Raw genomic sequence first — 27,992 nt, 5'->3', positions numbered from 1 at the left:
TCTAAAAGGCTGTCAGAGAAACAAGGGCTACATGATTTAGTGCCACCTCCCAGGCTCTTGGAGAAACACTGAGGAACAGAACACAGACTGGTTGCCACGTTGCTATCTCTGTCTTTCATTCCACTGAAGAGTCCTCTCTACCTGCTTTCATTTTACTTCCTAACCTCATGTTCACTTTTTACCCCCTGTAGTTAGGAGGTGGCCCTGCCACTCCATTGAAATAGGGAGGGTTTTTCAGCCCTCACCTCATTTGACCCCTCTGAGATAGCTGACATTTTTGCCCACGCCCTTTTGAATAATGTTCTTTCCTCCCTTGGCGTCTCTAATGCCGTGTTCATGTGATTCTCCTGACTTGTTGCCACTCACCAGCCTCATCTTTCATCTGTCCTCCGTTCTCAGAGGTGGGCTATTCCTCAGGGTTACGATTTCTATCTTATTTCCATCTCTTATATATTCATCTAGGAAATTTATTTATGCTCAGAGCTTTAACTACTAGCTAACTGGGGTTGTCTCCCAAATCTGTTTCCAGTCCACGTGTCTCTTCTGAACGATAGCATTTATTTCCATGTGTCCACAGAACACCTGTAGTCAATGTGCTACGAGTATCTCAAACTCATAAAGTCCAAAGCTGAAACTATAATCTTTCCCCTACTCCTGATACCTTCTCTGGTATTCTAAATTTACTAACCATCTACTCAGCTCTCTCCAGTGACTCCCTGGATCTATAAAGAATGAAGTTTCTAAATTCCACAAAGCCTTCCATGACCTGACTCAGGCTAGCCTTCTTGTATACTTGGTCTCCATTCTGCAGACCCTTGCTTTCCTCATTACCATATTTCTGTCCCTTTATTCTCCTTGGAATCACTTCCCTGTTGTTAGTTCAATAAACATCTATTCAACTTCCAAGATTCAGTTCAAGCACTGCTTTCTCTGTAATCACCCAACAAGATACTGGGCACTAGAACAGGAAGGCCAGAATCCTTACTTCCTCACCTTTGCACTTTGAAGAGCTCTGGAATTCATCATCCTGACAGAGCAACTATGTGGCAGCAACCTGCTCCTTTTGGACAAGGCTCTAGCTGACTGCACAGTTTGTTGTGGAATTTTCCAGTTCTCCCACCCATCTGGGATTATCTTACTAGCCTTGCTTTAATAACTGCGGGCCAAGTGAGTGGTAATTCTTGGAGTAATTTCGACAGAGTGTTGTCAGTGAACATTCTTCTGGAGAAAACAATGCAATAACTGGAATGGGGACAGCCTGGTTAGGAGCAGAGTATAGCACATTATTCAGCACTTAGTACATTAGAAAGAGGTAGCATAGTGGGGTTAAAGAGCATGGAGTCTGGAGTCAGAAGGCCTGAGTTTGAATTATGGCTCAGCTACTTACTAGCTTTGTGACTCTGGACAAGTTTGTTAGCCTCTCAGTGCCTCAGTTTCTTCATCTGTAAAATAGAGATGGTGATAATAGTACCCCCCCAGATAGGATTGTGGTGAAGGGTGTGTGTGTGTGTGTGAATATGTATATGTATATATGTGCACACTCATATGTTTCTTGGAATAATGCATACTATTTAATGTGTTCCCTCTTACTATTTTTAGCTTGTTAGGTGATGAAGGGGAAAACCAAATTCAGTAGCCTTGAGAAAGATCATTTTCAACCAGAGGGTTGAGTAGTCTCCCTCTTTTACACCAGTAAAAACAACCAAACTCTCAACTCTCCAATTAAACTGCTTTGCACTTCAAAGTGCAAAGGTGAGGAAGTAAGGATTCTGGCCTTCCTGTTCTAGTGCCCAGTATCTTGTTGGGTGATTACAGAGAAAGCAGTGCTTGAACTGAATCTTGGAAGTTGAATAGATGTTTATTGAACTAACAACAGGGAAGTGATTCCAAGGAGAATAAAGGGACAGAAATATGGTAATGAGGAAAGCAAGGGTCTGCAGAATGGAGACCAAGTATACAAGAAGGCTAGCCTGAGTCAGGTCATGGAAGGCTTTGTGGAATTTAGAAACTTCATTCTTTATAGATCCAGGGAGTCACTGGAGAGAGCTGAGTAGATGGTTAGTAAATTTAGATATTCAGTATATAGATACCTTGTGTTTGTTTAGTCCTTTATACTAGGCAAATAACTTTTGTTTACTGGTATATTAGGTTGCAGTAAAAGCAAGAAAAGAATAAACAGACTTTTGAACATACACTTCTTTGTTTTATGTGCCAATACTTTGATGAATATCTCCTTAAATAGTTTGAAAAGCAATTATAGAAACTTCAAACACTAGGGAGTTTCGAACACTATTAACATGAACCACTGTGGACCTCAGTATACATGATCTCTATGGCATTTGCTCCTCACAACCACCAAATCCCAATAGATAGCATATACAGTTTTATTGCCCTCATTTTCAGTACAGGAAAACAATAAAAAATTAACATACAAGTTCTATTTTCTGACTCCCTGTCTGATGTGCATTCCATTGTTCTTTTAAAAATTTTTAACTTTGTTTTACGTGTATAATATTTTTTTTTAAAGTCGGGCTGTGCTGAATCGATTCATACCCTAGAGAGTCTATCTAGAGGCCCTCAGTGCCCTTCTGATAACTTTTTCCAAATTTCAGAAATTTTTATCATAATTTTTATATCTTCACTGTTACTGATGGTGACCAAGAACCCTAGTGGTGCAAAAGAAACTAAGGAGAGCTAGGGGATAACAAGAAGTAGAAAATAGTGCAACAAAGAAAACAGACGTATTATCTATTTGCCTGTTGCTGCTTAGCCAATGCTTTGTTGTATGGCGTTACTACGTCTGTGTATCTACTTCTCTCTATTTCTAGCACCACCAACTACTCTGTTCCATGCTACCATGATGTCTTGCCTGAATTGCCATGATATCTTCCCAACTGATCTCCCTAAAACCACTCTGACACACTTCTAATATATTCTCCAATTTGTTGCCAGATTTACCTTTTCAAAATACAAATCTGATCATGCCCCTCTTCTTTATTTAAATCCCTTCAGTGGATTTCTTTTGGTCTTGGATAAAAGCAAAATTCCTCACTGAGGGCTATAAGATGCTGCATCATCTGGCTCTACCTGCTTATGGTAGAGATTGCAAGCTGTTCAGTAATGCCTATTCCTCTTGTTCCTGTGACAGATAGTTTACAGTTTCCAGATTCCCTTATTGTTAGTACCTAGCCCATAAATACCTTCAGTGTGCATTACTCATGATCTTGCCAGGTGACTTCGATGGCAATACTCATGACTTTGAAAGCCACATCTTGAAGATAAGGAGTAGTATCAGCATGAATCTCTGAAGTGGATCCCCAAGGATCTTTCATTACCATCCTTGACCTGTGGTTTCTTGGAAGGTTATATGAGAAAGAAATACATACTTATTATAAGCTATTATGGGGTCTATTTGTTGCTGCAGGCAAGTCTACCATAATTAATATGTCATATCTTCTGTCTCATCTATCCACAATACTGCCCATGCCTCATTGCTCCACATCAGCTGAATAAATCTTTCAGTTCCTCATCCTTGCCATGCTCCTTTATCCCAGGGCATCTTTGCATGTGCTATTAACCCTCCCATTAATACTTTCTGGTTAAATCCTGCTCATTGTTCAGGTCTCAGCTCAGGTATAACCACTTCCTGGAAGCCCTCTCTGAACTCAAGTCCCACTATTAGGCTCATCTCTTCATGTACTTTTCCATAGATCTTGTGATGGTTGTGACTATGCATTTGTGTTTGTGCTTATTTAATTATCTTATGCTCCTTCACTAGAGTGTAAATCCATGAGGCCAAGGATGGTGTTTGTTTGGCTTATTTAGCATCTATATAGTGCCTTGACATAGACAACCAATAATATTTGTTGAATGAGTGAGTCAGATTGTTGATTTTTATCATTGAGAAAAAAATTTTAAAATATTTTAAAGTAAAATTTATAGCTGTAAGTTGTGATGCAAAAATATTTTTTCTCAACATATAATATTATTTGGATACTTTGTGTTTAAAAGCTTTTAGTAATTGCTGACATGTCCTAAGATCATAATTTCAGGAAAACAAAGATTTGATGTGACAGCTCTTGAAGTGGCAGCCCTTTAGCCAGCTGCAATGGTTTATCTTACTTGCCCTCAGCATTTTACTTTCCCTGATAGTTGATAACCAAATGCAATTTATGAACAATATATTTCTTCCTGAAGAAACTTCTTGTTTGGGAAAAAATACTAGGTATATTAGTCCCTTTTCATGCTGCTGATAAAGACATACCCAAGATTGGGTAATTTATAAAGAAAAGAGGTTTAATGGATTCACAGTTCCACGTGGCTGGAGAGGCCTCACAATCATGGTGGAAGGCAAAAGGCACATCTTACATGGTGGCAGGCAAGAGAGAATGAGAGCCAAGAAAAAGGGGAAACCCCTTATAAAACCATCAGATCTTGTGAGACTTATTCACTACCACGAGAACAGTATGGGGGAAACCGTCCCCATGATTCAATTATCTCCCATCAGGTTCCTTCCACAGCACGTGGGAATTATGGGGGATATTATTCAAAATGAGACTTGGGTGGGGACACAGCCAAACCATGTCACTAAAGAAAGAAATATACAAAGAATAAGTTATATTCTGTCTGTATTTTAGTGTAGTGAGGGTAGAAAGAGGATGGGCTTTGGATGAAATAGATCTGGGATCTTGGTTTCTAGTTAGGGTTGTAAGATATGTAAGTCTATCCCTTGCGACCCTTCAGACATGCTTATTCTAAAGAAATATTTATTGTTTGAAATACATATTTAACTAGCTATCTTGTATTTTTATTTGCTAAATCTGGCAACCCTATTTCTAGTTCTCCACTTACCAGAGGTTGGATAGGAATTTTACCTTGAGAGGATTAAGCAGGACACACTATTTGAAATGCTTAGCATAGTGTCAGACACTATGTGCTGACACTTAGTGTTCCAAAAATATTTATTCTTTTTTAGATTCCACATGTAAGTGAGCTCATGTAGTATTTGTTTTTCTGTGTCTGGCTCATTTCACTTAGCATAATGTCCTCCAGGTTCATCCATGTTGTCACAAAAAAGTCAAACTCCAAGAAATAGAGAGTAGAATGGTGGTTACCAGAGGCTGGTGGGGATGGGAGGGGTGATGGAGAAAGGGGAGATGTTGGTCAAAGGGTATAAAGTTTGAGTTAGACAGAAGGAATAAGTTTTAGTAACCTATTGTACAGCATGGTGACTACAGGTTGCATATTTCAAAACTGCAAAAAGAGTAGATTTTAAATGTTCTTACCACACAAAAATGATAAGTACATGAGGTAATGGATATGCTAAATAGGTAGATTTAGTCATTCTACGATGCATGTATATATGAAAACATCACATTGCACCTCATATTTATATAGTTATTTGTCAATTAAAAATGAAATGAAATAAAAACATTTCAAATGAAAGAATAAAAGGCGGAATTAACAATATTTAAAAATTTTATGCTTATTACTAATATATGTAAAAAATGAAAGTTACTTTTGTTACAATAATGGATCCCATTATTTGTAAACATCAGAGCTACCATTGTGTGCCATATTCTATACCATGTGTTGTTCTAAGAAGCCGTTCACATGTATTATTTTATTCATTTTTTTCAATGATCCCATAAAACAGATATGACATTATCTCCACCATGCAGATGAGACACAGAGAGTTTGGGTCACTGCCGACATCACACTGCTTACGGTGGTGCAGCCTCAGATCCCACTGTCAGACTCCGGAGTCTGCTTCTTCACCACCAAGCCATAATTTCTGCCTGTGACAAGCAAGGCCGGGTCCATTATGGATGAGCATCCTTTCATATTTGACAGGACCACTTCCCCTTAGCCCCTTTGTAACCCCGGGGCATTGGTGATGCTGTCCACCTGGTAAATCAACCATCCCTTTTGCACCCAGAGCTGATTTTATAGAAATCTAAATACACTTCACTAGGTTTACATGTTAACACTAAAAGAAAAAGAATGTTCTCTGTTTGCCTTTTAGTTGAGGCAACATTTTGGTTTCATAGGCTTGTTTTAGTAAGTAATTATTCTGGTAATGCCAAGGCCTCCTTTATTGAGTCATAAATGCATCCTGGACAACTCAAAATAACAAGCAGGCCTTTTCCTTTGGGCCTAGCAGGCACACACTGTTTAGCTAGATGTGAGTTGGCTTGCCTGCCTCTGCAGGTTTCTCTTTCTCTCTGGAAAGCTCCTATGAAACCATGTGAAGGGGGGAAAGAGGATCAGATAATTGGGATCTTTAAGACGGTTATTATGAAAAATGTTCTGGAACCAATTCAAATACCAATCAGAAACCACATTGTTCTACTAAATCACTTTCAGATGCCATATAAGACACAAAATACAATTATTTCCAGTTTAAAAATATAATGTTCCTTTAAAAAAAACACAGCATTTTATTTTATTATTTAAAAAAAAACTCTACCTTGGCTGGATTTCAGGCCCATCACAGATGATGTACAGACAGACTTTGTGCCTTTCCCTTTGGATTCGGAGCCTGTAGACCTCACTGTAATGTATTTAAAAGTTCCTTAAAATGGATGTGACAGCTGTTTTCTTTGTGTATTACAGAAATATACAGAGTTCAGAGGCTCCATGGCTACACTTTGGGCATGTATGTCATTACAGGAATGAAAAAAAGATGATGGCCAAATGCTGTATTAAAATCCCATTAGAAATGCCGGGAGAAATTTATGGCCCCAATCTCTTTTATCTGACAGGTATCAGTTTGGTGAAAGTTTTCTTTCTTGCCCTTTTCTCTCCCTCCCTTCCTCCCTCCCTCCCTTCCTTCCTTCTCTCCTTCCCTCCCTTCCTCTCTCCTTCCCTCCATTTCTTCTTCCTTTCCTCCTTCTTTTATTACCTTCCAATTCCCTACTTGACCACAGAATATCTGAGTGTTGTCTTTACTACTGAAAAGGCAATATTTTCAGATTTCTGTCAATATTTGCTTCTCTTCCTTGTTTTATATGTTAGACACCTTGAGGTCCCTTTCCTAGATATTTTTCTCCAGCTGAGGATTCATTGAGTCCATGATGGTTTGTCTGAGCCATCATTACTGTGATGAGGAGTAAGGAGTTAACACACCATGTGACCTCAGGAATAATTTCTGTTACAGCAGTTCCCATGTGATCCATCAGGCTCTGAACATGAATTTTAATGGGCTCAGAACCACTTCTCTACCCTGAGGTCACTGGCTGTCAGAGTGAATCTTCCACAAACTGATTGGAACCTGAAGAATTTGCTCTGTCAAGAGAGGTATGCATTTTTGCCTTCAGACCTCTAGGACATGCTGTCACCCTCTGTGGAACAAGAGGGAAATACCAAACCATTACTTTGTTAAGTATAGAGTTACTTATGGATTAACATGGGACACCTCAGCTCACAAAGTTGCTACAAGGTCTGACAATAGGAGCAATAGGAGCCTGGAGGTCTCATTCTGGTCTGGCTTTGCCACTTACAAGCCATGTGGTCATGGACAAGTTGCTTTATCTGTAGGTTCAGTTCATTTAATGGTAAAAGGAGGACTGGCTTTGAAAATCTCTGATTTTGTGGAACTAACCCAATGGGGGCAGATAGGAAGATGAAATATTGCGGTGAGATAGTGTCACCAAGGATACACAACAGGTTTTTTCCCCAAATGTTAGTAGGGAAAAAAGAATAAATAACTCTATACTTCAGGAAACTCAGAGTCACTGATAACACCTCTGTTCACTTATCTAATGTTTTGTTCATCTCTATTTACCAGCCTAAAAGCCATTTAAGGCCAAGGATGGGCCACTCACCTCTGTATCCTCACCTCTATGCCTGTTTGTCATGTGTAGGAAAAAAGGCATAAACTTTAGGTGGTATGGAGAATGAGGAAAGGGGAGGAGAAGGAGAAATCCAAAAGACAGGTGGAAAACCATGGGAGCAAATCAAGGCAGGAAATCAGAGAAATCAAAGCCAGAGAGTATCTCAGGAAGAGCTGATGGCTACCAGCACTGAATACCACAGGTAGGCAAAAACATGCTGCAGAAAGGCTGAGCAAAAGTCCCTGCAGCTGGGGAATATCAGTGGTCAGGCTATGGAGACTAGAATAGTTCCTCTGTTGTTACTTCACCTTGCAACTTAAAAAAATATATACAGGCTGGGCACAGTGGCTCACACCTGTAATCCCAACACTTTGGGAGGCTGAAGCAGGAAGACTGTTTGGGCCCAGGAGCTTGAGACCAGCCTAGACAACATGGTGAAACCCTGTCTCTACAAGAAATACAAAAAAATTAGCTGGGGGTGCTGGAGCATGCCTGTATTCCCAGCTATTAGGGGGGCTGAGGTGGTAGAATCACCGGAGTCTGGTGGGTTGAGGCCGTAGTGAGCTGTGATCACACCACTGCACGGCAGCCTGGGAAACAGAGTGAGACCCTGTTTCAAAAAACTTAATCTACGTATATATACAGAAATGGGCTTTTATGTTTTCATTTTTATAAATTGGGAAATTTTATACATATATTTCTCTATATCTTGCTTTTTTACTTTTCACATGCTGTGAAATTCCTCCAGGTCATTTGGGAGAGATCTAAACTCTCTAACTCAATATTTTTTAAAGCAATATTTGACAAAATTTGTATATATTCAAGATGTATAACATGATAGTGTGTTATACGTAAACATTGTGTAATGATTACCACAATCAAATTAAAGAGCACATCCATCATCACCCATAGTTACCATTTGTGTGTGTGTGTGTGTGTGTGGTGTGCATAATAAGGACACTTAAAATCTGATCTTTTATCGAATTTCAAATAAATAATCAAAAAGTAAAAGCATTATTATCTCTAGAAAACAGGAAGACAGCACTGTCACTTAAGGTTGAATAAACGAAATATTGAAGAAGTTAATTTCACCAAACATTACACAGTAATAGAAGATAAATGTCGTGAACTCAAAATATCTGAGAGAGGTCTCAGTCAATTTAGAAAGTTTATTTTGCCAAGGTTAAGGATGCACCTGTGACACAATCTCAGGAGGTCCTGACAACATGTGCCCAGGATGATTGGGGTACAGCTTGCTTTTATACATTTTAGGGAGACATGAGACATCAGTCAATATGTGTAAGATGTATATTGGTTCGGTTGGGTAAGGCAGGACAACTTGAGACGGGGACTTCCAGGTCATAAGTAGACAAGAGACAAAGGTAGCATTCTTTTGAGTCCTTGATCAGTCTTCCACTGAATACACAGCTGAGTCTGGCTCCATGAATCTGCATTTTTACATAAGCAATAGGGCAGAGGAAGTAATCAGATATGTATTTGTCTCAGGTGAGCCTCAGAAGGATGACTTTGATTTCTTTCTGACCTTTGTCCACAAGGAATTTCCTTGCTGGCAAATTGTGAGGGAGATATGTAGCTTTTTATCTTTGTAGCTATCTTATTTAGAAATAAAATGGGAGGCAGGTTTGCCTGACATATTTCCTAGCTTGACTTTTCCCCTGGCTTAGTGACTTTGGGGTCTTGAGATTTATTTTCCTTTCACAGTGTCAAATCTATACTCCTGATGTATCTTTTAGTTCCCACTCCCTTTAGACTATATTACACACTTCTTACTGACGTGACGTGGGCTACTTAGTGAACAGGGGCAGAATGGTCCAGTAATTGGCTAAGAGTACGTCAAGATCCAGCAGATTGATGTACACAGCACCATAGGCTTACTTCCCACAACATCCTTGAATGAAATAAAAGGAAAAATCCAAACTACTTGGTAGTAAAGAATTGGAAAAAATAGCAGAAGATTAGAATAAGTAGTAAATGACAAATGGGAAATATGAATACTTGATGAACATTATGTTCAAATGACTATCTCAGCAGAACATTCTGCATCTACAGAAAGGATTGGCTTAAGTAAAGCTATTATGATGGTATTAAATGCTAACTTCAAAGTAGAGAGCAACTCCAAAACAGAAAAAGAAAATGTTTTTAAGCAGTACCCTTTATATAATCTGGTATCGGTTTTGAGGAATAACAGAGTACATTCTGAGAAAAAAAAATTGGAAACACCTAAAGGGTAAGGAAATCATGAACCAGAAGTATGGATTTCTGCATTACAAATTGTATCAGATTCTTTTTTTGGATAATAGTTAATAACACTCGTGAGAAAAAAGTAGAGTAGATGTTATTTATTAGAGTTTTTATAGACTATCTGGTTTAGAAATTGCAAAATTATATTTTTAATTTATTTTGAGAGTTAGTTCCAATTGGCAGAGACTAAAATATGTTGCAAAGACTGCTTGTAGAAGAACCAAGAAAGGAAGAATTCAAGGTGTTAGAGTTTAGGAAGCAATATGTTTTACATCTCTTTCTTATAAATATTTTCATTGCTTCTCTGAAAGAAAAATAAATTGGAACATTAATGAAATTGGCATTTAAGTCCTTAGTTTGAGAATGTTAGTGAACACTAAAAAATTGGCAGAATTGAGAGATGAAATTATTTCTCTTCTTTCTCTGGATTTTAGGAGAGATCAGAAGGAGAAGAATTATTTATTCATTTATTCATTCAAACATTTCTTTCTCCATGGTCACATTGGTGCCATAATAAATGCAACAGAAAGATGTAAAAAGAAAATAGCTATTCTTTATTATTTAAATTATCTTCATCTTAATTTTCTTATCTGTAAAATGGAGATTATAACCAATAATTCTGAGAGTTATTGTGAGCATTAAATGTGATGACCTATGTAAAACAGCACAATGCTTAGTGTACAGGAATGGTGTTAATAACAAACCTTATTGAGCACTTACTATGTGCTAGGTACTCTGTTAAATTTTTTGTATACATTTATTCATCTGATGCTTGTAACAACCTTATGGTGGATGGAATTATCTTAATCCCAATTTATGGTTGAAGAAACTGTTGTTTAGAGAGTTTAAGTAACTCGTCCAAGTTTGTAAGTAGTTTGGCTGAGGTTCAAACTTAGAGAGTTTGACTCCATTGCTCGTACCTGGGAGCTATTATGGTTATTACTTTAACTACTAGGCTAAGCTGAAATTGCAGCAATAGGAATTTAAATTCAGACATAACGTCCTTAACTATAGAGATTATGGGAAAAATGGAATGGAAGTTTTTAAAGTATGAAAATCCTGAGAGACTTTTAAGCACATCCCAGACATCAGTTGGGGTCCTACTATCCCTTGGAGACTTAGATCAATTTGGTTTAAAATTTCAATTTGGTACCAATACAAGTTTAGAGCTACTTCTACAATTTCTGTGAATTTTCAGTGGCGTCCTTCTTCAAGTTTTCTTTGTCTTAGATTCATCCTGCATCATCCAGACACAATTTCTACTTTCCCCAAGTATGTTATTAGTTTAGTGTTTTTACTGAAGATCTGAGAGGTTATGGGAGAAGTAACATCACACACAATATTGCTAACTTCCTGGCCTTATCTCCATTCTTCCTCATTTTACACAAGAGGAAATATGCTTGATAACCATGCTGATTTCAACCACCTTGTAACCAGGACCCCAGACAGGATTCTTCCTATTGGCAGATAGGCTGATCATGCCACTGCAGGTGAGGAGACAAACCTCTTTTTCATCCATCTAGGTATTCTTCTTAAGCCTTGAATTTTCTTTCCATTAACAAAAGAAAAATAAAACCAGAATCATCAAAGCTAATGTAAGTCAATCCTCCAAGTAAAGTCCTCTTGAGAGGCCAAGAGGTCAAAACTAGAAACAGTAAGATTACATTAAAAGTTAGAAATGTTAGCCAGGCCTGGTAGCGAACCTGTAATCCCAGCTACTCTGGAGGCTGAGGCAGAGAATCGCTTGGACCCGGGAGGTGGAGGTTGCAGTGAGCCAAGATCGCGACACTGCACTCCAGCCTGGGCAACAAGAGGAAGACTCCACCTCAAAAAAAAAAAAAAAAAAAAAAAAAGACAGAAATGTTTCTAAAGCATTCATTTGTACGGACTACAGTGAGGAGATTCTTTGCCACCTGATTTCCAGTTGGGTTGGGCCAAAGGGAAGCCCTGGCAGGAGATTGGAAAGAAGGAAGAGAACGGGGTCAGGTGGTTTATTTACTTCAGTCTCCTTTTTGGACACTAAGTGATCATTAACCTGAGGCCAGAAGGCCAGTCAGTCAACTCCAGGGAGAAAATTGGCAGAAGAGAGAACTTTGCAATGCTTTATGCTCCTGTGGATATATAAGCACATGTCAGTATAGCCAACTAAATATATAGTTTCCCTTAGTCTTGACACATGCAAAACTTTTTTTTTTAAATTCATGTTGAAAGGAATGTTAGAAGAATGTTAGAAACTAGTTTCTTCTTTACAAGGGAATTATCTTTATAATAGGCCCTCTTGCCTGCAGGCGATCTGTATGCAAGCAGATTGGTACAGAGAGATCTGGGTTCCAATTCAGGCTTGGTATCTACTAATTTAATGAAAGGAAGGTTTACAATAGTCAACTCATGTATTTACCAGTGCAATTCATCATTTAACATATAATTATTGAGTATGTAGTTGTATCAGGCCCTGTGCTAGGCACTGAGAAAACAGCAGTGAACGACAAGCTCCCTACTTTCAGGGTGCTTACATTTCAGTGGGAACAAAAAAATCTGTAACATTCTAAGAGAAAAATAAGGCAGGGCAAGAGAACAAAGCATTATAGGGGAGGGGCTCCGAGATAAGGTGACATGTGAACAGAGATCTAAATAGAATAAGGGAGGGAGCCATGTGGAAATTTAGGGGAAGAGTGTCTTAGGCAGAGGGAACCACCAGTTCAAAGGCTTTGAGACTGGAGTGTGCTTGGTGTGTTTCAGGAACAGAGCAGAAGCCAGAATGGTGGCTGGAGCTGACTGAGGCAGAAATGGGTAAAAGATGAGATCAGAGAAGTAACCTTTCCTTTCTAGCAAATTCACCTAATTTTCCTTTCTCTACTGGACTGTTGTGAAGTCTTAAAGTTTGAGGGCAGTGTTTATAAAAAGTGACTAATGGAATATTCCTCGTGTGAGAAGTCCTGATGGTTCTGACATGGGGTAGGGTTCACACCTTGTTTCCACATTTCTCTAGATTCCTTTCCCATCCTAGTAATAGGCCCAGCAAAAATTCATATTGTTCAAAAAGACTGAGAAATACTTAAGTCATAGACTGATTTCTAATCAAGTGAATTTTTTTTGGCATGATTAGAAGTGAATTTCTTTAGCTCCAAACTAGTTTCCAGCCTTTATTTATTCCATTATGATTTATGTGGCCACGCATGCTTTCTGTAACCTTCCATTATTTCTCTGGATCCATGTTTTGGCCAGGGCAGTCAGTCCTACCCACCGTAATATAAAGAACTCTTACAGATTTTTAAGGAAGTTTTTCACTTATAGAAAGTAATAAAAGTATTAATTTCCTTTTCAGATTATTTAAATGGCTCATAAAACAGCCTCATTTACTGAGCCTACATTTCCTTGTGTCCCAAATAACCAAGAGAGGGTGTATGGTCTAGGGCACTAAAGCATTTATGCACACTGGTGGTCTGAAAGGTTTAATGTCTCTTCCTGGAGTGATTAATTTAAAGCAGGGCGAGACTGGCTCAACATTATTATTTCATCTTAACTGCATCTGGAAATCCAGAGTGAGCCATGATTTAACTCTGTTGAAGAAAAAGAAATGCATGTTCATAATTCTTACCTATTATTAAAGCAATTCCTCAATTGTTCCTCGTACCTAGGAGGCAAAGCTCATATCACCTTGAACAGGAGACAGGAAGTGGCAGAGTCATTTCTGTCTATTGATGAGGCAGGGACTTAGGGAGCAGAGTAACTGGAGTTTAGTTGAGGCATGAGGCTTCTATAATTTTATAAATTGAGCAAAAAGCTGATAATTTATTTCTAAAGAAAAAATAAATCCCAAGAATTAACAACTAAAAAAATTTGCCAATATTATAAACATCACAAAATGAAGAAAAATAGCATAATATTTTAAATTAATTAACTCCCTCACTTACCACTATGCATTCTTTTTACATTTTTGACTGCATACTCTTTGATGAAACTTTCTTACTAATAAGATTCTGTAATATTTTATACAGAGAATATAAAGATATCTTAGTCTTTCCTTTAGCACAGTTGATTGAAATTTACTTTTTATTACTCATAGTTTAGATGACCAAAACTGTGGCTTACTACGGAGACTTATTTGCTGTTTTTCTCTACTGCTCCAAGTTTGTGGTCTATCAAATAGGAATTTTGATAGTTCTAGTATTTCTTAGCAATGGTTTAGGTTCAGAAACACATGCTAAGAAAATGAGTTCTTGATTGTATGTATGGATAGAGAAAAACTTGGGATAGGAAAACCTCGGATAGTTCTTGATTGTATGTATTGATAAAGCAAAACCTGGGTAGATTAGGGTACTGTGTTTTGGGGCATGCTGTACTTTCAGGAATCCTTCACTGTAGAGATTAATGTAGGTAAGCAGTACAGGGGAAAAAGTACCCTTGACACACACACACACACACACACACACACACACACACACGTGCACACACATCTGGGTCTGAGTCCTTTCCTTCCGTAAGTACCCTTTCAATGATATTCTGTATTTTTTCCCCCTATTCGAGCCTGTCTGTGATGTATATTTTAACTTGATCTCATTTAGATAGGATGTTGGCACCCTGTGCTTATGTGTAGTATTTTGTTGGCTACTGGCACTTGGTTGAACATATGGCAAGTACAAGGTTAATCCACTCACTTGGAAATAGTAGCAACTCTTCTTGACATAACTGTATCCTATAGAGTCCATTTATATTTTGCTGTGATTTGAGAAATTTGGTTCTACTTATACCAGAAACAAAATAGGCCACTTCAAACTTTTTTTTTTCTTCAGTGAGAGCTTCCAATTAAAAGGAAGAAGGAAGAACAGGACATATTTTCTGTAAGAATAAAAAATGCCACATGGTGCTTACCCTACCTGGCTGATTTCTCTGTTAGGAATATAAACTTCACAAGGCAGAGAGTATTTTTCTTATCACGTATCTTCTTTGTTGCTCTCATGCTCCTTAAGAGAATTTTTACAGACTTTTTTCCTCCTTCCACATTTTTAAGTTGACAACTAAAATATTTAACATAATTTTATATAGTTTCAAAGGATATAATTTCTTGAACATTTAAATGGAAATTTTTAAAGTAAAACTGTCACCTCACTTTTAAATTAGCACTTTTTACAGGAATTTTATATCTGCTATCATCTATTTTAAAGGCATACAAATATCTTCTTTAAAAATTCGATATTTTTTCTGAATGGGCAAAAACTGGAAGCATTCCCTTTGAAAACTGGCACAAGACAGGGATGCCCTGTCTCACCACTCCTATTCAACATACTGTTGGAAGTTCTGGCCAGGGCAATTAGGCAGGGGAAGGAAATAAAGGGTATTCAATTAGGAAAAGAGGAAGTCAAATTGTCCCTGTTTGCAGATATACATGATTGTATATCTAGAAAACCCCATTGTCTCAGCCCAAAATCTCCTTAAGCTGATAAGCAACTTCAGCAAAGTCTCAGGATACAAAATCAATGTACAAAAATCACAAGCATTCTTATACACCAATAACAGACAAACAGAGAGCCAAATCATGAGTGAACTCCCATTCACAATTGCTTCAAAGAGAATAAAATACCTAGGAATCCACCTTACAAGGGATGTGAAGGACCTCTTCAAGGAGAACTACAAACCACTGCTCAATGAAATTAAAGAGGATACAAACAAATGGAAGAACATTCCATGCTCATGGGTAGGAAGAATCAATATCATGAAAATGGCCATACTGCCCAAGGTAATTTATAGATTCAATGCCATCCCCATCAAGCTACCAATGACTTTCCTCACAGAATTGGAAAAAACTACTTTAAAGTTCATATGGAACCAAAAAAGAGCCCGCATCACCAAGTTAATCCTAAGCCAAAAGAACAAAGCTGGAGGCATCATGCTACCTGACTTCAAACTATACTACAAGGCTACAGTAACCAAAACAGCATGATACTGGTACCAAAATAGAGATATAGATCAATGGAACAGAACAGAGCCCTCAGAAATAACGCCGCATATCTACAACTATCTGATCTTTGACAAACCTGAGAAAAACAAGCAATGGGGAAAGTATTCCCTATTTAATAAATGGTGCTGGGAAAACTGGCTAGCCATATGCACAAAGCTGAAACTGGATCCCTTCCTTATACCTTATACAAAAATCAATTCAAGATGGATTAAAGACTTAAACATTAGACCTAAAACCATAAAAACCCTAGAAGAAAACCTAGGCGATACCATTCAGGACATAGGCATGGGCAAGGACTTCATGTCTAAAACACCAAAAGCAATGGCAACAAAAGCCAAAATTGACAAATGGGATCTAATTAAACTAAAGAGCTTCTGCACAGCAGAAGAAACTACCATTAGAGTGATCAGGCAACCCACAAAATGGGAGAAAATTTTCGCAACCTACTCATCTGACAAAGGGCTAATATCCAGAATCTACAATGAACTCCAACAAATTTACAAGAAAAAAACAAACAACCCCATCAAAAAGTGGGCGAAGGACAGGAACAGACACTTCTCAAAAGAAGACATTTATGCAGCCAAAAAACACATGAAAAAATGCTCACCATCAGTGGCCATCAGAGAAATGCAAATCAAAACCACAATGAGATACTATCTCACACCAGTTAGAATGGCAACCATTAAAAAGTCAGGAAACAACAGGTGCTGGAGAGGATGTGGAGAAACAGGAACACTTTTACACTGTTGGTGGGACTCTAAATTAGTTCAACCATTGTGGAAGTCAGTGTGGCGATTCCTCAGGGATCTAGAACTAGAAATACCATTTGACCCAGCCATCACATTACTGGGTATATACCCAAAGGACTATAAATCATGCTGCTATAAAGACACATGCACACGTATGTTTATTGCGGCATTATTCACAATAGCAAAGACTTGGAACCAACCCAAATGTCCAACAATGATAGACTGGATTAAGAAAATGTGGCACATATACACCATGGAATACTATGCAGCCATAAAAAAGGATGAGTTCATGTCCTCTGTAGGGACATGGATGAAACTGGAAATCATCATTCTCAGTAAACTATCGCAAGAACAAAAAACCAAACACCGCATATTCTCACTCATAGGTGGGAATTGAACAATGAGAACACATGGACACAGGAAGGGGAACATCACACTCGGGACTGTTGTGGTGTTGGGGGAGGGGGGAGGGATAGCATTGGGAGATATACCTAATGCTAAATGAGGAGTTAGTGGGTGCAGCTCACCAGCATATCACATGTATACATATGTAACTAACCTGCACATTGTGCACATGTACCCTAAAACTTAAAGTATAATAATAAAAAAAAATTAGACATTTTCGTAATTCTTTTTTCTCTTTGGTATTTTATTTCCATTCCACTTCCTCTTAGACTTTTACGCCAATGCAAGATAATTTTAAAAGCGAATATCTGTTATTGGTTACCCTTTTATATGCCTATACAACAAAAATTTTAAAATTTCCATTCTGTGTTTTTTTCACTATCTCCATAGTCAGAACTTTATGTCTAGATTTAGATTCCTTTTGCTACATTTTTAGCTCTGCCTACTAGTTGCAATAAAAATTTTCTATGGTCCTAGAGTTTGAATACCTATAATTTTCTTCTGTATTATCATAACAGTTATTTTTCATATGCAAGTGATCAAACATACACACAAATTATAATTTTTAAATATCAAAAATAATATTGTATTGGAGATGCTTTTCTTAGTATGATAGGTGGTCAGGGTTTATGGTGCTTTGATTAAATGAGGTGACACAAATATTTCAAATTATTCCTTTGTTTGACATCCCAGAGATTATTACATCGCAAGACAATGCATCGCTCCAGCAAGGATAACAAAGAGAATGGGAAGGAAAGGGTTATGAAGAGTTCATGGAAGGCATCTAGGCAGACTACTTTTAGGAAAGAGTGGATGTGGAAGCTAAGTATCTGGAAATTGATTTCCTTAGAACAGTTTGTGTTTACATGTCTTCTGAAAGGTTTTATGTACTCCCAAGAGTAAGTATACCTGTTTGAAGAAGCTGCTCAATATAGTTCTTAAAATAGTCTACAAACATGTTACCCCAGCATAGTAAGAAATAGGAGTACAGCCAGAAATGAGAGTGGGAATGATTAGAGAGACCTCTTTGAGGCCTTGGTCGTGGGCAGGAGCACAGTGGGCGGGGCTCTTTCTAGATATGCTTTAATCATCAGGAATTCTGATACAATTATATTTTGATTATGATATATAAGCTTCATTTGATTACTGTTGCCAAATATTTTTTGCTCTTCACAAAGTAAACCTCTTTTTAAAACTTTTTAACTGGCAAATAATAATTGCATCTATTTAGGTGGTACATTGTGATGTTTTGATACCTGATTACATTGTGGAATGATTTAATCAATCTACTTAAATTTAGTGAAAATAACTTAAGCTATTAATCTCAGCCTTGGTGGCTTCTCCTAATTTATGCTTACACAGGAGGCCATCTTCATTGTGAAATGTCACAGACTCTCACAAGCAAGAGAAGAAAATGTAGAGAAGCCCCTCAAATAAAATGCATTAGGTTAATTCATACCGACAAATGTGACACACTTAAAATTGTTCCTAACATCAGTTCATGATTTATTTCAAAAGTTCTTAATATTCAAAAATGCTCAATAATTTAAATTATTTCAATGTATATAGCAAATAAACCCTGCTATTAAAACAAAAGAATCAGGTTCATTTCAGAAGAGTGAAAACTAGCAAGATCTTACTGTAAATCAACTGTTTGTTTTCAATTATTTGGCATGAGATCTTACATATTTTTAACCCATGTTTTAATTCTCGTAGATACCCTGTTGCAAAAGTTCTGAAACATTGTGAGAAAAAGTGTTTTTGTAGCACTTTGGCAATGGAAGCCTCACTTCACTCTGTTATGTAATGTCCCATCCAGTTTTTAGTTAAACCTGGAAACACCTTTGTCCTTAGGTGAAGCAGCAAGTCTTGCTTAAGCAAAGCTGGTGAAATCAGAGCCTGGTCCAAGGCTCAGAAGCGTTTGCGGGGAAAAGCAAACACTTTTTGTGGGAGAAGGAAACAAAGGAGAAGAGAGGAGGAGGAAGAAATTGAAAAAGAAGGGGAGGAGAAGAGGAAAAGAAAAAGAGATGTTGAGAGAAAGAAAAACAGAGAACTGTGTGTGATTGGATGCCATGACTCCTCAGTCTTAGTGCTAATGCCGTTGTTACCTAACTCTATTTAGGGAACTTTCCAGAACACAGCGAAGCTTTGTGGGCCTGGCTTTCAGAACTTATGCAACAATTGTTTTGGGAGCAGCCTGAAAATTTTACAAGAGAACTGAGTTTTCAAGAGACTGACAGTGTGACCAAAAGATCAAAGGTTTGGTGCAGTGGGACTAAGTTTCAGGAAGCCTTTCAAATTGTGAAGATTTTCCTCCCTGTTATGGCAGTTAAGACATGTGAAAATGGTAGTTCGAGACACTTATAAGCAACTTTCTTCTTAGTTCACAATGTTCCGTGAATGTCAGTGCCCTCCAAACCCATGAGAACAAAGCAGGCAACCAGGATGATTACTCCCAAATCATTGATAAAAGGAGAGAGAAGTACAGAGATACACAGTGATTTGTGTGGGTTGCCAAAAAGTTGCACGGTCAGTTTGACAACTGTTATTGCCTTCATGTTGACAAATTGCAAAAGCAGCATTGCTGTGTATGGGTGGGGAGGGAGGAGGAATTGCATGAGTAAGAATGAGATGAGCAATAGTTAGGTGGGGTGGAAATGAAATCTTAACAGTTATTGGGGATTCTGATGTATTTATCAAACCAAAAGATGATCTAAAAGCCATACAATCAGACTTACATTAGGGCAGTCTGTGATAAGCAAAAGTTATAGTGTGTTTTTTTTGAAAATATGGCATGATAATTAATAGCAACTCTTTTTTTATACTTGCTTGGTTAACAGGAGGAAACACAGATAAATTAAATACTGGTTAGCAATCTTCAATAACCAGGAGATGCTTAACATTTATTTAGAAATCTGCAACATTTTATAAATCATTGTTTTGGCTGCTGGGACAAACTCAGAATCTGGAACCCACGGAAACCCTTCAGTTACACAAAGGCTTTCCAGTTCATTGCTACTGCACTGAAGAACAGTCTTCACAACTATACCTGGAACTTATTAGGCCAGGAAGGCAAGGCGTTGGTATGTGTTTTTATTATAGTTAAACTTATCTGGATTTAAAAAGCATTAACTATCTTCTGATTTCTTCCTTTTTCTTCAATTGTACAAGAGTGTTTCAATTGAATATTGCAACTGAAGACATTCACTCTGCGTTGATCACCTATGGAGTGATCAAATTTCAACCCTTTGAAGTTTCCTAAATGTAAGCCTTCTTCTTAAATATCCTTAAAGCAGCATTTTTAAGCCTGTAAAGATCCATGAGCCCAAGAATCCCTGCCTGAAGTGCTTTTGGCTTCAGTCATCCAGTTTCAGTCTTCCCATTGTTCAGTTACCCAGATAACAGTTAACCAGATCCTGGTTTTCTCTCATGCCTTGTGGCTAAAGTCATGTTTACCCCAATTGATAAAAATGAAAATGAAAATTATTTATGCAGAAATTCATTCTGGTACTACAACTCTCCTTTCCGTCACAATTTTAGAAGCTTAACCATGATATGCAAAGTGCATTCTGAGGATGACTAACTAGTCATAGTTGAAGGGTTTGGATAACAAAATAGCAGAATAGGACAGGGCCAGGTAATAGTCCTCATCTAAATTTGACTCCAAGGAGCACCAGCACTATTATCAACTCCCACTGCAGTTAAATTAAGATGCTTTTTCCAGAAGGAGTGAACATTCAGACGCAGTAAATTTACAGGGGTGGCTTCCAAAAGTGACGTGTTTCTCCTGGATTATTCCACTCAGAATTCTAGTTAGGAACAACACTGATTAACCCCAGAACACAGTTTCTTGGAGAATCTTCTATTAACCTGACTCGTTTCATGAACTTAGAGAAAACTTAGAGAAGCTTATAATTAATTATGGCCAATTATGCAAAGCTAAACCTCTGACAAGCTGTATCTATAAAAAGATATGAGACTGACTTTATTTTTTCTTTTCTGAAAGGAAAGAGGCACTCTGAATTCAAATGCTGTTTGAATGAACTGACTGCTTCAGCACTGTCTTGTAGATATAGTCCATTCAAATAAAAGACAAATATCTGACTGAATTTTGTTAGCACGTTAAGACATATATTATAAAAAGGTTTAAGAAGAAAATAATGGTCACAATTCTTCAGAAAACATGTGAACTAATGTGACAAAACACTGTGGTGTTGCAAACTCAAGGTAAAATGAAGTGAATGAGAAAACAAATTTCCCCACAGTTAAGTTGTATCACAATGTTTATTTATCTTTAATTCACCCATCTTTATCCCATTTCTACCAGTGCTGCTCTGGCCAAGTCACCTCGCTGAAATCTCCACTTCCACTTGTGCACCCTGCCAAGCCACTCTCTACACAGCTGCCAGAGTGATTACAAAAACAATGTGGGATTATGCTACCCCTGCTTATCTAAAATTTGTCAAAATGCCCGTTACACTTTGAATAAAATACAGATTCCTCTCAGATCTCATTTCTTATCATGTCTTTCTCAATCATTATGTTCCAGCCTCACTGACCTTCTTTCTGTTCCTGTAAAATATTCCTGCCTCAAGGCCGCAGGCCTACGACCTGCAGTTCTCTTTTTCCCACATATGACCAGGCTCTCTCTTAGCCATCAGGTCTCAAATAAGCTCTTTCCGTTCTGTCTAGGCATCTTATCAAAATCAACCTGTGTATTATTATTCATTTATCACATAATCTTGTTTTATTTTCCTCATAGCACTCTCACTTTCTGAAATTATCTTTGTTTATATGTTTAATGCCCTTCTTTTCCACTAGAATGGAAACTCAAAGATCAAGAAACTTGTCTGGCCTTTTCACTGTTGAATTGCCAAAATTTTGAACAGTGCCTAACATACAGTAAAGGCTCAATAAATAAATAAATAAATAAATAAATGTTCAGCTCTCTTGGCTGTCTCTGCAGTGACCAAGAATATTTTGATGTCTCTCAAAAGAACTGTATGCTTATAGTAGCCTCTGTAGTTCTTGGGTTTGAGTTGTGGAATTACGTGTAGGTGAAACAAAATTATAATGAAAACCTTCGTTTTTAAACCCTTTTGGGCAGAGTCTCATAGAATCTCATTTTATAGACAGGTAGGGTCAGGGATTTGGGAAATGGAGAATTAAATTAGTATTTTTGAATGCTTATTATGTTTTAGACACTGTGATAGGCATTTGATATATGTAAAGGCAATATGCAGTCTTCTAAATTGAATTCCATATGACTTAGACTGTTTAGGGCGATGGGCTTGTGATCAAGACTGTATGAAGTCAGGGATAGCTAGATAGAATTAGGGATAGCAAAGGAACAGATGCTAAGATTATGGACTGTATGATATTGTAGGATATTGTAGAAAAAGTGTGAGCTTCAAATCAGGTCTGAGCTCAAATCCTAATCTGCCACTTTTACTAGTTGTGTGACCTTGTGTAAGGTACTTACAATTTTAGTGTGGCTCATTTTTCTTATTTATAAGGAATAGAGAACAAACAGCATTTACAAATGATTAATTCACAGTGTTGTGAAGATTTAGTGACATAATATTTTAATATGTAAAATAACTAGGCCTATTGCCTTTCACATAATAGATGCTTAATAACTGGCAAGTTAGTATGACATACATTATTAGTTACCTACCCAATAAATATACTTCCTTTTTTCTTGACAATGGAACCCTAATTTTGTTCAGAGTAGTAATATCTAGTCCAAATGATGGGTCATGTTTAATGTAAGACAATCATAAGCAACCTGTTTCCCACTTTCCCAGCTTCCTTTGCAACTATAGGTGGTCATGTGATCCAATTCCGGATGACAAAACTAATGGGAAATCCACTGTGTGTTGTGTGTGTGTGTGTGTGTGTGTGTGTGTGTGTGTGTGTGTGTGTGTGTATGTTCATGTGTGTGCATGCACCTAAGTGAGGGGAGGAGTGTCTGGAGAAGTTTTTCTTTTGTTAAAAAGCAAAATATTTTAATAATAAAATTTAGCACTTGAGCTACATTTATTTTTGAATGGTTTTTAAATTAATATTATTATTTTGAGACTGGGTTTTCTTCTGTCACCCATCTGCAGTGCAGCGGCATGATCATAGTTCACTGCAGCCTCCACCTTCCTGGCTGAGGTTCTCACCTCAGCCTCCCAAGAAGCTGGGACTATAGGCATGCACCACCATGCCTGGTTAATTTTTCTGTTTTTTGTAGAGATGGGGTCTCACTATGTTGACCAGGCTGGTCTTGAACTCCTGGGCTCAAGCAATCCTCCCTCCTTGGCCTCCCAGCATTGGGATTACAGGCATGAGACACCACGCCCAGAAAATCATTATTATTTTTAACTGACTAGTAATAATTGTACATATTTAGAAGTACAGAGTGATATTTTGATACATGTATACAATATGTAATGAACAAATCAGGGTAATTAGCATATCTATCATCTCAAATATTTATCATTTTTGTTTTGTATTGGGAACATTCAAGATCTTCTCTTTTAGCTATTTGAAAATGTACAATAAATATTGTTAACTATAGTTATCCTACAGGGCTATAGAACCCTAGAACTTATTCCTCCCATCTAGCTGTAATTTTGTATCCATTAACTATCCTCTCCCTGTCCTCCACTCCCCACTACCTTGCCAGTCTTTTAGTAACCATAATTCTACTCTTCTATGAGCTTAAGGTTTTTAGTTCCCACATATGAGTGAGAACATGTGGTATATCTCTTTCTGTATGTGACTTATTTCACTTAACATAATGTCTGGGCTTATCCATGTTGCCACAAATGACAGGATTTCATTTTTTTTTTTTGGTGGCTGAATAGTATTCCATTTTGTATATACCACATTTTCTGTATCCATTTATCTGTTGATGGATGCGTGTTGATTCCATACTTTGGCTGTTGTGAACAGTGCTGCCATAAACACAAGGTATCTCTTTAATGTATTAATTTCTTTTCCTTTGGATAAATACCAGTATTGGGATTGCTGGATCATACGGTAGCTCTGTCTTTAGTGTTTTGAGGAACTGCCATACTGTTTTCCATAATGGCTATACTAATTTACATTCTCACCAACAATGTATGAGCATTCTCCTTTCTTCCCATCCTTGCCAGCAAGACTGTTTGTCTTTTTAATAATAGGTATTCTGACTTCTAGGGAAGCTTTTCTATTTCTGATATTAAGACAGAAATAGGTGGTCCTGTTTATTATCCCTTTCCTGCTGACGTGAATGTGGAAGCAATGGTTTGTGATCAAGGAGTTATCTTGCAACCTTGAGAGAAAGCTTTGCAGTTTTTGAGTCACTGAAGCAATGCCAGGAGAAGCCATTTATTTGCAGACATCCCATGTTTACTTAAGCACTGTTAGGTTGCTGACTACTGAAAGCATTTCTAACTGATGTAGGTGTGTGTTTATTTGTTTGAATGTGTGTGTGCTCACATGTATGTAGGTGGGTAGAGCATTTAAATATAGTGGCAGTGAGATATACATTACTTGCACCAAAATTACCTGGAGTTGCCAATTTATTTAAGGTCACTTCACACATGACAGAGGTTAAGGATCTGGATTTTGAATTTCATGAATTAAATCTGATCCTCGGGATACCAGTGCCTCCAACATACTTGCTATACTTTGTTGTGGAAAAGAATAGCATGTGTATTTATCAAAAGCGAAGTTTAAAAAGAAATTTGCTTTTCATTTTTGATGTTAATCTCATTTTATTTCCTTTTATAAAAACAAAATATATTCTGTGCATATTTTTGGACATTGAGTGAAAAGCAAACAATATATTTTAAAAGCCACGTTAAAAAATCTTGTTTTAGATTTTTACAATTTAAAGTGTATATGAGAAAATGGCTTAAAATAAAACATACTTCAATTAAAATGTTTTACTCTGTCATGTACTATATAAAACATATTATGGTGTATAAAACATATTCTTAGAAGCCGGAATTCTAGAATAATACTATAATCAAATAGTTTTCAAAAGTTTATATGGAACCACAAAAGACCCTGAATAGAAAAGCAATTTTGAGCAAAAAGAACAAACCTGGAGGCATCACATGTCCTGACTCTAGAATATACTACCAAGCCATAGTAACCAAAACAGCAAGATTCTGGCATAAAAACAGACACACAGACTAATGAAATTGAATGAAGGACCCAGATATAAAATCACACATTTATAGCCACTGATTTTCAACAAAGGGGCCAAGAACACACAATAGGGGAAAGGACAGTCTCTTCAAAAAATGGTGCTGGGAAATCTGGATATCCACATGTAGAAGAATGAAATCACACCCCTCTCTCTCACCATATAAAAAATCAACTCAAAATAGATTAAAGACTTAAATGTAAGACCTGAAACTATGAAACTATTAGGAGAAAACAAAGGGGAAAAGCTCCATGGCATTGGTCTGGGCAATGATCTTTTTTGGATATGACCTCCAAAACACTGGCAACAAAAGTAAAAATAGACAAATGAGATTACCTCAAACTAAAAAGCTTCTGCACAGCAATGAAAACAATCAACAGAGTGAAGAAACAACCTACAGAATAGAATAAAATACTTGTAAACTGTACATCCAATAAGGAGTTAATAACTAAAATATATAAGGAACTCAAGCTACTAACTAAGCAAGAAAATGAATAATCTGATTTAAAAATGGGCAAAGGACCTGAATACACACTTCTCAAAATAAGACATACAAATGGCTGTCAGGTATATGAAAAAACGCTCAACATCGCTAATCATCAGGGTAATACAAATTTAAACACAATAAGATATCACTTCACCTGTGTGAGAATGGCTATCAAAATGATAAAAGATAACAAGTTTTTCCAAGGATGTAGAGAAAAGAGAACACTCACATACCATTGGTGGGAATGTATGAAAAACGGTATAGAGGTTCCTCAAAAAAAAAAAAAAAAAAAAAAGAACTACCATATGATCTAGCAATCCCACTACTGAATACACATCTAAAGGAAATGAAATCAGCGTGTTGCTGATTTCTGCGCTCCCATGTTCACTGCAGCTTATTCACAATAGCCAAGATATAGGATCAACCTGAATATCCATCAACAAATAAATGGATAAAGAAAATGTGGTATATATTCACAAATGGAATACGATTCAGCCATAAAAAATGAATTCCTGTCATTTGCAACAAGATAGAAGGACCTGGAGGAAACTATGTTGAGTGAAATAAGCAAGGCACAGAAAGATAAATACCACATAATCTCACTCATATGGAATCTAAAAAAGTGGAGCTCATAAAAGTAGAGAGTGGAATGGTAGTTACCAGGGGCTGGGGTGGTTGGAGGGTGGTGGGGAAATGTTGGTCAAAGGATACAAAATTTCAGTTAGGTAGGAGGAATAACTTTCAGAGATATATTGTACAACAGGGTGACTATAGTTAACAATATATTGTTTTCTTGAAAAATGCTAAGAGAGCGGATATAAAATGTTCTCACCACAAAAATGATAGCTGTGTGAGGTAATGTATATGTTAATTAGCTAAACTTAGTCATTCCACTATGTATATATAGTTCAAAAGTCATATTGTACATGATAAATACAGTCATGTTCCACAAAATGATGTTTCAGCCAATGACAGACCACATAGATGATGGTCCCACAAGATTATAATACTTTACCTTTTCCATGTTTAGATATGTTTAGATACACAAATACCATTGTGTTATAATTTTCTACAGTATTCAGTATAGTAACATGCTGTTCAGGTTTGTAGCTTAGGAGCAATAGGCTTCCTCCAATAGCCCAGGTGTGTAGTAGGCTATACCATTTAGGTTTGTGTAAATACACGCTATGATGTTGACACAATCACAAAAGTGCCTAAAAACACATTTCTTAGACCTGTTAAGTGACACATGACTGTACATACAGTTGTATCTGTCAATTAAAAACAAAACAAAACTAATTTCAGGTGCTTAGTTAACTTAATTTGCATAATAATAAATGACATTTACATAGTATTACAATGTGCCAGATATTGTCCTAAAATCTTAAGTCATTTAGTGTTATTAACTCTATGGGTTTGGTGTTATTATTACTGTCATCTCCACTTTATGACTGTGGGTCCTGATTTACAGAGACATTGAATAATAAGCTACAGGAGACGTAAAATTTGAACCAAGGGAGTCTGGCTCCAGCATGTGCCCTCTCATTCACTGTGCTCTGCGGCCTCCCAAGTTATATCACTCATTGTATTTCATGTGAGTTACAGTACTTATATAATGTGTGGTGAGCTACATTTCTTAACACATTTACTGTTTGTTCTTTTATCTGAGTATTTGAAGATATCTTTCTGCTTATTATCTCATACAGGTTGGAAAAAATGGGCTTACCAACCACCCTTACCCTCTTCCTCCCAGTAAGCTAACAAATTGGGAGGTGGATCACTAGTACCATGTGCACTCCAACAACAATTAGAACAAAACTTCCCCTGAAGCAAATCCTAAACCAAAATTCTTATCTGCCTTAAGAATCAAGAGTCAGGACTAATAACCTCCATTTTGTAAATGGAACAAAAGTTTCATAAAAGATGTGGAACAGAGTACTCCTTTATTTGTGCCATGATTAGGCCAACTCTGAAGTGAAGAAGAGGAATAGAGAAAAGCAAAAGTTAGAAGCATTTAATGAAATAAAGCAGAGAAGTATGAGAATAAAATGTGGAAGAGGAGCAGGAGATTCAGAGATGAACAAGAAAGTTGAGGAGCTTGGGTCTGGTG

The 27,992-nt window shown here is 37.2% G+C and overlaps 1 long non-coding RNA gene across 3 annotated transcripts in view; it reads left to right on the top strand.

The window, feature by feature from the left end:
- The window catches only part of LOC130541447 (uncharacterized), a 69,883-nt gene extending 48,161 nt beyond the window's left edge, over positions 1–21,722 (top strand). Inside the window, exons 2-10 of one of the 3 annotated variants that reach the window (XR_008955504.2) lie at positions 6,616–6,764; positions 7,160–7,299; positions 7,790–8,037; positions 17,904–18,109; positions 19,065–19,739; positions 20,051–20,293; positions 20,382–20,474; positions 21,217–21,437; positions 21,538–21,722. This is a non-coding gene — a long non-coding RNA (uncharacterized LOC130541447). Of the gene's footprint in view, positions 1–6,615; positions 6,765–7,159; positions 7,300–7,789; positions 8,038–17,903; positions 20,475–21,216; positions 21,438–21,537 lie in introns of all 3 variants that reach the window. The other 2 variants (XR_008955503.2, XR_010112075.1) reach the window with 2 other exon arrangements.
- The last annotated feature ends 6,270 nt before the right edge of the window (positions 21,723–27,992 follow it).

Source organism: Pan paniscus, chromosome 1 (genome assembly GCF_029289425.2).
Source record: "Pan paniscus chromosome 1, NHGRI_mPanPan1-v2.0_pri, whole genome shotgun sequence".
NCBI classification, from domain to species: Eukaryota; Metazoa; Chordata; class Mammalia; order Primates; family Hominidae; genus Pan; species Pan paniscus.
The sequence above is the reverse complement of the archived record's forward strand: the minus strand, read 5'-3'. Positions and strand labels throughout refer to the sequence as shown.